The sequence below is a fragment of the Octodon degus genome, unplaced genomic scaffold (genome assembly GCF_000260255.1).
Source record: "Octodon degus isolate 3935 unplaced genomic scaffold, OctDeg1.0 scaffold00052, whole genome shotgun sequence".
Taxonomy (NCBI): Eukaryota; Metazoa; Chordata; class Mammalia; order Rodentia; family Octodontidae; genus Octodon; species Octodon degus.
This window is the reverse complement of record NW_004524628.1, coordinates 10,465,866-10,477,318: the sequence shown is the minus strand read 5'-3', so window position 1 is coordinate 10,477,318 and position 11,453 is coordinate 10,465,866.

Sequence of the window (11,453 nt, the reverse complement as noted above, 5' to 3'; positions counted from 1 at the left end):
TTGGTATGATATGACAAGCAATATGTATTTAGAAGAGCAGAATGACAGGCATTCGAAGCATGACCCTCCTATTACACATTGCTATCCTCAGTGGAGTTGCTTAGTTCACAGGTATCAGCATATACAGTTAGTCAGGGTGAGACTCCTACCAATTAACTGCTAGTTTCAAAAGCCTGCTGAAGATTCTCAGGACCATTGCCTTACGCATCTTGTGCATGTAAATATATGGCTTTGCCCCGTCGTGTTTCCTAGCTTTTCTCCTTGCTCTCTTCATTGTCCAGTCCTCAAGTTCTCGCTTTCCTTTTAATTGTTTTATACCTTTCTATTTTTATTTCTTCTTTTGAGTTCTTATATTAGGGAAACTATATGATATTTACACATGTGGACCAGACCATTTTTTGAAAAAAATTATCTCAGGTAGTTACAGCTGCAGACAGCTGGTACACCACCGTGCTACGAGTGTTTCCAGACGCTGTTTTTTTTCTCTGTGTGTGTGTGCTTGTGTGTGTGTGTGTGTGTGTGTGTGTGTGTGCATGTGCGCACCACAGGAGGAAGTAAATGAGAGAAGTGCAGAGACACCTGGGGCTTGGGAGACCCAAAAGTTACGATTCTGTGGAGGTCTGAGGGAATCCATGTTGGAAGGGATCGGTGTGAGTGGTGCGGCCAGCGAGCATCTGCTGAGCAGGCCATGCCGGCGGCCTCCTGCACTAGCCACGCAGCAGCTGCGGTCCTTGGCCAGCTCACACCCACTCAGCACGCTGACCTGTAGCTCTTGAGCGACGGCATCAACGGAGCACAAGGAAGCAGCTCCTGCCGAGCCGCTGCCTCTGGCTTGTCGTTGTGAGAGATGCGCGACTTCCTGAAAGTTTCGGCGTTTGCTATTTGCTCTCGTCGATACAAGGAGTGACTGATGAGTACGGCAAATAGTGAGATTATGTTAGAGAAATTCCCAGTAAAAAACACCACCAAGGATAATAACATACATGAAATGGGTGGTATTTGAAGGGGGATTAACAGCAATGGATCTTTCACTGTAGTACATTTTTTTTGTTTGAATATTCATCGTTTTTTGAATACACTTCATTGATAAAATGCTTGTGGTAATTCCTGTCAAATGAAAGTATGGCGATGTGCTGTCATCCGCCTCATTCACCAGATCTGGCACTGGATAATTTCCGGATTTTCCCCAAAGCCAAAATGATCGTGAAAGGTAAATGCTTTTTATTAAAGCTGAATGTGTTGAACCAATTCAGGACACTGACACAGTCAGGACGGTATAGCTAAAGACACTGAGGAAAGAGAACTTCCAGAGCGGTTTCAAAAAATTGGTAAGAATGACGAGATTAAATGTGTTCAAAGCCAAGAGGAGGATTCTGAGAGAGTTTATCGGAAATGTATCTTTTACTGTAGTCATTAAAAAATGGTACATTAGCCACATTTTTGATCGTACTCTTATTGCTTTCAAATTTAATATCATCAGCTCCTTGTTCTTTTTAGATGTATTTCAAAATCCCAAAGTCACGTTATTTTCTGAGAACAAAGGGTATGGTGAAGTTGTCTGATGAGAGGTCCAGCCTTCTAGAATCTTCCACTGTACAAGAGCCACCCACAGTGGCCCCGAAAGGTGCAGGAGGAGGTTTTGCCCTGTCACCCTGCTTCCTTCTGCCCGTGTGGCCCAAATCTGGAGGCGATGGTGTCCCATCCTGTCCCCCCATGAAGCCGTGCCTCCTCCCAGGGAGCCCAGGCCCCGGGACCTGTCTTGGGAAGCGCAAGTGGGTCAGCACCCAGGAAGGCTATCACAGCATGGCCTGTTGCGGATGACGCACTTCATTTGAAAGGGATTTGGACTAATTAGTTGATTTAACGTTCTTGTAGCAGAGTGAATTCTCTCGCAGGTGGTGAGCATTGCATTTCGTTTTCTACTTCTGTTCACGTAGCAGGTATTCTATTGAAAAACTATCACTGTGTTAGACGTAGTCCTTTCGAGGGGGAAGTAAGTCTTCAACACAATGTGAAAACCCCTGAGCTCACGGCCATTTCTCCAGTGTGTCGACTTTCTGCTTATGATTAAATATGATTTTGGAAAAAGCGAAGTCTCTTTGCAAGCTGTGGAACTGCTGGTCTCTCGGAGCTCTGTGGCCGTCACCACATACAACTCTTCTAGTGGGGACATGTGGTGCTTTGGGTTCCCCGAGACTGGAGCTGGAGGGAAGTTTCCATGCTGTCCCTCCTGTGGGGAGTTCAACTGCAGGGGGGAGGTGTGTGGAGCATGGAGCTGGGCTGTAGGGGGACGCACAGGCACAGGGATAAGGTGTGCCACGGGGGCCTTCGCCTCCTGCAGTGTTCCCTGCTCCTGGGGTGTCAGCTGTGGGCCTGAGCCTTCCTTGTGGATCTCTGGAAGATGTTACATATCCAATCCACAGCTCTAACTGCTTGACCACTGGAGACCAGGATGGGCTACAGGCTGCCCTCTAGGATAGGTCCACATCCAGCCACCAAACTTGGGGATTTTGTATAGCAATGTCAGGAAATCAAGACAGAGACCCGAGCACAAACTCGAGCCCTCAGGATAGGCTGGGGGGAGGCCGAAGAGCGAGGGATTCACCTGTCAGTTCTGACCTCGCTGGACATGTGGTTTTCCCCAGGAGAAATGAGCATTCCTTGATTTTCTCTCCTTCCTGTGAGTTGGGAGTGATGAGAACCTGGGGATGAGGAGCCATACCACCGCTGGCCACGCTCTGTGAATGGAACTGTGCAGTTCTGGGGTGCAGGCTGTGGCCCCGAGCAGCGTGTCCACATGGGTACTCATGAAGCAGCATGTGGGGGCCTGAGTTGTGAGCAGCGACCTCTCCAGCCTTTGCTGTAGCCACGTGGCCCCGTCCACTGAGCTTGCCCCCCAGGCACAGCTGTGCCGGCTCCTGGAGCTCACGCCCACATGGAGCTGAGGCTCCCGCCTGGAGCCCGGCCTATCTCCTGGGCCCTCCACTGGGCTCTCATCTTCCTTCACAACAGTGAGGCTCATTCTCACGAGAAGCCAAAGACATCTGAAGGTAGTTGCTTATCTTTTTAAAATTTTTTTGACAGGCAGAAGTCTCCCCATGTCTTCACCTCGGGCTGGTGGAGGCACTTTTGGGACTGTGGCCACCCAGTGCCTTCAGGATGAGCTGCCCTCCCTCCAGCCTCCCCGGGCAGCATGCAGAACACACCAGGACTTTAGGTCTCCTGTAGCACACGAGACCCTTGCTCCCTCAGTGCAACCAAGGTGGATTTTTCTGAGTAAATTTTTGGTCAGCACTTCATTTTGAGTTGTTCTACTCATCATTGGCTAACAGGCTCTCTTTCACTCCAACACTGTATGGAAACATATAGTCTTAAAGTCATCTAAGCAGCCCAGGAGAATGAGTCTGTTTACAAACAGTGCCACTGCAGGCTGATGTCAGAATGTGCCCCTGTCTGAATGTACTGATTCTGACATTCATGAGGAATCAGGGTCAGCCAGTGGCTTCCACAGGCTGGTGACAATGAGCCTTGCCAGGCAGGACTGTTCTCGCCAGCTCCTCCCACTGTATTTCCCTCCCCTCCAAGTCAGTGCCCCCCACCCCACTGCTTCTGTCCTTCTTTGTGTCTCTTCTGATCACTCCCACCATGGAAAGGTGAAGTGGCCTGGTCCTAGACATCATCCCCTGTCTGTCTGCCCCCCCGTACCCTGCAAGAAGTCAGTCGTGCACTTTAAAAAATTTCATTTTATAGATCCAGAAGTAGAAGCTCAGTTCAGAGTCATGTTCCCCGGTCACAGACTAGTTGGCCCTGGGTCTGGACTCAGATGGGTCACTTTTGGCTGTACCAGGCAGTAGCCACACTGGTGAAGGCTGTGGACATCCATGTCACTTTGCCATTCCTAGGACAAAATACCTAACACCAAAGAGGACAGGTTTAATTTAGCTGCTGGTTTTAGGGGTTCAGTCCATGGTTGGCTGGCTCCCAGGAAGAAAGAAGGGCACAGCAGAACAGCCTGGCAGAGAACAGCTGCTTATGCCAGGATAGCTAAGAAGCATGAGAAGGCCACGCTGGGCCACCCTAGGGACCCAGCTCTAATGAGGCCTGAGCTCCTAGCAGCTCCATCGGCGAAGAGCTGCTTCAGGGGTGAATGCACCGGTGAGTGCAGCTCTGCACGGCCCAGCCCCTCCCTACACTCGTGACACCTCTGGAAGCACTTAGACCTCGAGCCCAGCACAGCCTGAGTGGCTCCTTCTGGGTCCCGAAGAGCTGGGGCTCTACCGTGTGACTGAGCCTTGTGAGCCATCTGTGTGTCCTTCTTGGGCTCTGCAGTGCATAAAAATTGTACCTCAGTGGACCTCACAGCCAGCCACGCAGTGCATTTCTTGTCTTGGGCTGAGCTGGGCAGGATGGAGAGCCAGAGGCCTTGAGGCTGGTCACGCTACCAGGCAGCCAGCATGAATCAGAGGCAGCTTTGAGTCAGAGGCCTGGGGCCAAGGATTCAGCAGGGTCCTGGCATGTGCAGGCCATGCTCAGAGCAGGGGTGCTGTCTGTCTGGGCTGCAGGCCCAGCCCGACACTCTTGAACCCATTAGCCGGGCTGTGGTGGTTTGTTTGGGAATTCTGGGGATGGAACCTGGGGCCTCACATGTGCCAGGCCTAAGCACACTACAGAGCTGTGCCCCAAGCCAAGTGTTTTAGTAAGTACCCAAGGTTTTACCAGCCAGGGTTCCTTGTCACCTTTACCTCACTGGGGCCAAACACCTGGCGCCTTCTTGTGGCCACAGAAGAGGCAGGTGGCAGTGTTTTCCAGGTAGTGGCAACTCTTAGGGTGCCTCTGGTATCCTCTTCAGTCCCATGTCACTGTCATCTGTCTGCTAAGCTCCAAGTTCACCTTCCAGAGCCCATAGCCCCATTTCAGATGCTCCCCTGGCCCCCAGTTTCTTTAGTTCTGGTGCCTTCAGGGTGCCACTGTGCAGGCTGAGGTGTGCCCATCTTGGAAGGCAGGAGGAATTGGGCTCCCTTCCTCTTCCAGGCCCATGTCAGGAACTTTTGTAACACCCACGAGAAGCTTGCATTTGGCCACTGCTGGGCCTGTTATTGTGTCCAGATGCCAGGCTCAGACAATGCTGGCTCTGTTTGGCATTAACCTGGTCCTCATGGGAACAGGCAGGCCATGCCCAGGTCCAGCAGCAGGCTCATCTGTGAGGAGGCGATGGGTCACCATAGGGTGTGCAGAGGGGAGAAGACACACGGAGAGGATCAGGCAAGGCCGATGACCATGTGTGCCAGGTGGTGCCTGGGGCTGGGTGCTTATTGGACATCTGGCCCCAGGACTGATGTCTGTCCCCTGTTGGGTCAGAATCACAGAATCTCCACAGCTCAGCCAGGACTGAGAGAAGGGCTCTCGGATGGCTGGGAGCTCTATCATGTTTTTCCCGGATAAACCCTAGCATGACTTTTCAGGGTGCTGATAATATAAGCTTTATCCCCCAAATAAGACCTGTTTAAGTTGGTCAGTCAGGTGGACATACTTCATACATCTGTTGCAACACATGACAAATGTACTGAGTCATAAAATGATATTAACATATAATTAAATATAAAGAAACAATACTATTGACCTTCGTACTTCAGATGAATGGAATATAAACTATAATTAAGTGCTTGTAAATATCCAAGCTGCTGCTTTGGATGAGAGATGAACACCTACACAAAAGGACGAGCTGGAGACTTCTTGGAGAATTGTGGTGAGCGGCTGAAACGAGACTGATCATATATGCCGGGATAAGACGAAGCTGGCCTGGGAGCAAGGAGAGCACAAGGCGAGCCACCTGGCCCAGCTCCTGATCGAGTTGCCAGGCAGAGGTGTTAAACTTGCCATTAACCTCCTGAAAATATAAATAACCCCACTGCAGTGGTGAGCAGTTCCTGTCCCCCGTCAGAAGAGAGGGCTCCACCTGACCTCAGCTTTCTGTCGCTTTTCATTGCTCCATCCTCTCACAGTCCTCCCTCTGCCCCTGCACTTTGAGAGTTGTGCCAGATGCAGCACATGGACCAGGGTAGGAAGAAACTGGGTGAGGGGACACTCCTTATTGTGCAGGAGAAGTGGGAGGAGCACATCGCTGGTGGCGACGTTAACCATGGAGGTGTATTGGTACTGGCATCGTCAGGTGTAAAACCTGGGCCCAGAAAGAAACGGGTGCACAAGCGCCAAGAGTAAAATGGGGCTGCTGGGGCCAGAGAGGTAAAGAAGCTCAGGAGAAGCAAAAGGAAGGAGGTAAGTAGGCTTAGGAGAAGCAAAACGGAAAGAGGTGGAGATCGATCGCATGAGTGGGGCTGAAGTAAAGCCATCCCTGAGGACACGGCACTCGAGGCAAGCCTCCTAAGTAGGTGGGTTCAGCTCACAATGGAAGGGTTCTAGGCCGAGGAGCCGACATCGACATCAGTGTCCTGGGGACATCAGTGTCCTGGGGACATCAGTGTCCTGGGGGCACAAATAAACCCACCGCTGTGGCTGAGTGGCTCCTTTCCTCCCATCAGGAGGGAGCGCCACCTGACCGCAGCTTTCCCTTTCTCATCTTTTTTCTCTGTCCTCTCGCCATCCTTCCCTCTGGGGACTGCGAGAGCTGCAGGGGTGCAGCGCTGAACCACCCGTCAGAGGACAGACTCCACGCATGAGTAACGTGGGCTCGGGAACAAGTGGACGTGGCTGTGTCTCTGTGAGCCTTCCTAGCTCAGGGCACGCTGTGCTGCAGGGACGCACTTCGTGCAGGCCACGTGGGTCAGAAGTGGCCAGGAAGAGCTCCACTGCTGGACGTGAAGGGCCGGGGCCGGTGGCTGAGCAGGAAGCGGGGCTGTGAGAAACGTGGGCCAGAGTTTTGGGCTTGGAGAAGTTACGGCCGTGTTCCACAAGAAGCTGATGTGATGGTATTTGAATAAACATAGATTTTTGTACATTAATAGTGTTGAGTTTTGTGCATGAACTAATGAATAAATTTGGATTGTTATATATGAATAAATGTAGATTGTTGAGCATCAAGAAATAACACAGTCCCTGAAAGTAAGCCCTATGCATCTTTTGGAGAAAAATGAACACAAGGCCTAGTCTTCTTTTGGGAGTGTCTCAGTTACTCTTCTCTCGTTGCTGAGACAAATACCTGACACCCAGAATGAAGGAAGGAGAGGTTTATTTAGCTCCCAGTCAGTGGAGGCTTCAGTCTGTATTCCCCTGGCTCCAAGGCAGAGCGGCATGTGGCAGAGGGTGGCAGTTCATGCAGGCGGAAGACAACAAACTAGTGAGAGCAAAAGGACGGCGTAGCGGCGACAAGGGCTGCAGAGAGCGAGTCGGTCTCCCTTGCGGTACGTTCAGGCTATCTGCCCCAGGCGGAGTGTGGTACTCCCATGCGTAATCCCAGCGGCACTCACGCCCATAATCCCAGTGGATCATGAGTTAATCGCAAAGTCTGGAAGTCCACCCCATGACTGCAGGAGGCTTTGGCGGGGGTGGGGCGGCAAGTATACACAAACCATAACAGGGAGGAATCTAGTACCACCCCTAACAGAGGAAACTTCAACATAGAAATCCAACAATTAAAAAGTCACACTTCTATGTCTGAGCTTGGACTGACAGCCACAGCTGCCATACCAGGGCGAGGGTGCCCAGAGGAGCCCTGGGAAGGCGCCGTGCCTGGTGCATGCTGGGTGGCCACACATGGGTTCCCCTGCAGTGGTGCCACTGGACAGCGGGACGTGGTTGCTTTGGCTCACGCTTCCAGGGTCTTGGCTGACCTGTCACCAGCCCGTGTGGTCTCCTACAGTCTGTCCTGAGCTGACTGCACTGAGCTGGCAGTTGGGAAGGCAGCGCATGTGGGGTCTGTCCTTGTCCCCCAGAGGGCAATCCTGCTAATCCTGCTTCAGCCCATCCACAAGGGACACTGGAGACACCTGGCCTCACCCTGCCGCCTGGAGGTGACGTCCTGTGAGGAGACCTTCCTTGTGCTCATGTTGCTACAGTGGCACTGCGGGGACAGAGAGGATGCTGGGAATTTATCTAGGCTGCCTGTTGCTTCAAATCCACGTGCACAGAGACTTTTCCTCTCTAAGACAGTCCATGACATAACACATTGAAAATGGTATCCGCATTAGTGGCTTCTGCTACCGTGTTGCTATGGCCTACGGGTGCGGACACATGCGTGTGTACCTGTGTGTGCCACCCTGTCCCTTGTAGGGTCAACATGTGCTCCATAATTATGACACTACTGCCATCTTTTAAAAAGTAAGGTTGGATATACACCTCATGACCAGTAAAAACACACTAACCTGGTCCAGTTATGTGAAATACCAGATAAACGATGACATGGAAACAGGAGCTGGGTGTGGCGGTGCAGCCTGTAATCCTAGCACTTGGGAGGCTGAGGCAGGAGGGTTGTTGTGAGTTTGAGACCAGCCTGAGCTACAAGGTGAGCTCAAGCCCAGCCTGAACTGTGTAGTGAGATCTTGTCTCAAAAAGACAAAATAAAGCAAAACAAAAACTCAAGAAAGCTCAGTGACACACTCTTTTACCTCGAGCCTCCCCCAGGGACAGTCCAGCTGTTGAGCACTTGGGCAGCTGCACCTCCGGCCACCCCGTCCAGGGCTGGCTTCTGAGCAGGGCCACCAGTGTCTTCCTCCTTCTGGCTGCTGCCATTCCAGCCTTCACGAATCTTTGCGATCTTTGTCTCGTCCCCCACTTTGCCAAATGACTAGCGCCTCCCCCAGAATTATGCAAAAATCAATGGCAAAGTTAATTGGAATTTGGATCTCTTAATGTTTTCTCTTTTTTCAGTGATTACTTGTTTCTGAAAAGTGGGACCTGACTCCAAGGAAGATGATGACGGAGGGCGAGTGGGCTGGTCCCCGAGAGCAGGCTGGGGTGGCTGCCTTCCCAGTAAGCCAGCGCAGGCTTACTCCTAGGGTTTCCCCTCAGCTTGTGCCCTGGGCCTCCTGGGGTGTCAGCAGGAGAAAAGGGTGTGGCAGGGCCCTCTCCATGCACATCAGGGAGGGTGCAGGAGGAGAAAGGCTGACCCTTCCTCCCCTGGGACCAAGAGGAAAGGGCAGAGGAGGTGCCGAGGGCTGGAATGCATCCCAGGTCTTACTTTAAAACATTTTCAATCTTTTATTTGTTCATGTATTTGGTACAGGGTCTTGCTATGCAGCTCAGACTGGTTGTGAGGTACAGGTGTGGGCCACCATGCCCAGTTTCAATGTGGGGGCTGGCACAGCATGCAGTACTGGGGATTGAACCCCGGTCCTTGTGCTTGGCAGGCTGCTGCTTAGACTGTTGAGCTATCTCCTCAGCCCCAAATTCTTGTTTTGATAAAGGTCCAAATCCCCACCTTCCTGGTGAGTGAGGCGTCCTCATCTTGTCTATACTTGGGCCTTTCGCCCGGCCCCACACTGGCGATGCCTTTTGTGTTTATAGCAGCAGGCAACGAGCCGTGTAAGCGCCTCTCCCTGGGTTCTCACACTGGTGTGCTGGAGCCGAGTGGGAAGGTGCTTGTCTCAGCCTCATGGAGGAGGAAGCAGAGGTCCCGTGCGCTGGCAGCTGTCCTCGCAGCCGACCCTCGGGCGGAGGCAGGAGCGGGGTCTGTGGGCTTTGCGAAGAAGAGAAAGGAACGTGTCTAGAAGGAGCTCTAGGTGGACCAGGGGAGCATGGGGCCTTGTGACAGCCACCTCCCAAACACCACCATTCACAGCTGGCTCCCACCTCCTCCACGTCTGCCGCTCCAAAATACTCAGACAAAGAGCCCCGAAAGGCATCTGGTCAAGCTTTCCAAGACAGAAAACTTATCCTTCGAGTCTCAGGGCCTGAAGTCAGGGATTTGATTATGCTTATCGTGATCCCAGCTTCCACCGCTCCAAATGTGATTAGTTTTGTAATTAGTTAATGTCATTACCTGTCATCAAATCCAGACAACACTGGTCTCTAAAACCTTCCACAGCAGAAAATCCCATAACCTGATGTCTTTCTGCTGCTGAACAGTTCCTTGAATAATCCTGGCAACTGTCCCCTTATTCTTAGACCAATTCTGAAAAGTGGGGAGAGAAAGATGTATTTCTTGTACTTTAAAAAAGGCAACCTAAAATACTTTAATCTGCAAACTTTTCTTCATTCCAAGCAAAGCATAAATAGAATCTTTTTGGCAAGTTTTTCTGTTTTCCTTTTTATATAGCTTGGCTGTTACTGCTTTGGGCAGAATGGTCAAAGTAGGAACCAGTTTACCACAGAGAAATACTCCGTCAAGGACTGATTTTACCCTCCACAAGTGCTGTTTGTCTCTCTTTACCCAGTTACTGTCCAGAGCTGGGCAGGCAGCCTTCTTCTTGGTTCCTAGGCAGTCCCTCAACAGATGTCCTCCCAAAGCTACTGTGCACGACACAGTGATTCTTGGGGTGCGAGGGACAGGCCTGGCTGAATTCTGCCTTCCAGGGCCTTATGTTCTAGCAAGGGCGGTAGGTGGTCGGAAAGGAGCATTTCGCAGTGAAGTGCTCAGCATGGACACTGGGGCTCCTAGGCTCCTGCAGGCTCCCTCTCTACCCTCTCTAGCCTGCTACATGGACAACCACAGGGGTGTAGGTTGTTAAGGACTGCTCTGATGCTGGGTTGTCCTTGGGTCCCACTTGGCTCAGGAGGGACCCTGAAAGCCAGGGCAACCCCTCCCTGGTGGCATGATGGGGACACAGTTGCTTTCTCTTGGGGCTCTTCCAATGACTGGAGCCAGCTCTCTGGGTGGTGGGATTGGCTCATCCTGATGGAAGGAAATGGCTCTCCCCAGTGGAGGAATCAGCCTTCTCAGAGGTGGGACTGGCCTTTCCCAGAGGTAGGAACTGGATCTCACATCCGACTGGAGGAAATCAGCTTGCCAGCGCCACTTCAAGTTTAGGGTGCTCTCTCGTGGGACCGCAGGCCCGCCTGGTCCGCTGTGCACCTTGCTTGATTCCTGGGACCAGCGGTGGCAGTTTCTCTTCTCTATATCTGTGGCGGGCTTCACCATCTCAAAGAAGGGGAATTTTAATTTAGTTCTGCGCAAAAGCTGTCCGTTGACTGGAGGTTTTTGTTTCCCAAGGAGCTTTGGTGATCCTTGGGTGCTTTTCCTGCCGCGTTCATACCAGCCTGACCCGACCACCAGCCACCGGAGCCAAACCGAGTGTTTTCCTTGTCTGTGTTGACGCTTCTTGCTCCCTTCGGGCCATGTGTCTGGGCTCAGAGTGCTGCAGCTCCGGACATCTCCTGTTCCAAGGACTGAGGTGGTCTGGCGCGAGCCCCTTTTAGCAGGCACTACACACACACTTATCGGTTTCCTTCCGGACGACTCAGATGGATGCCATCCGGTCAAGGAGCTTTGTTCCTCTGCTCAAATTTTCCAGGTTACCCCAGGACTTCCCCCCTGGAGAATTCTGCCTGTGTTAAGGCCA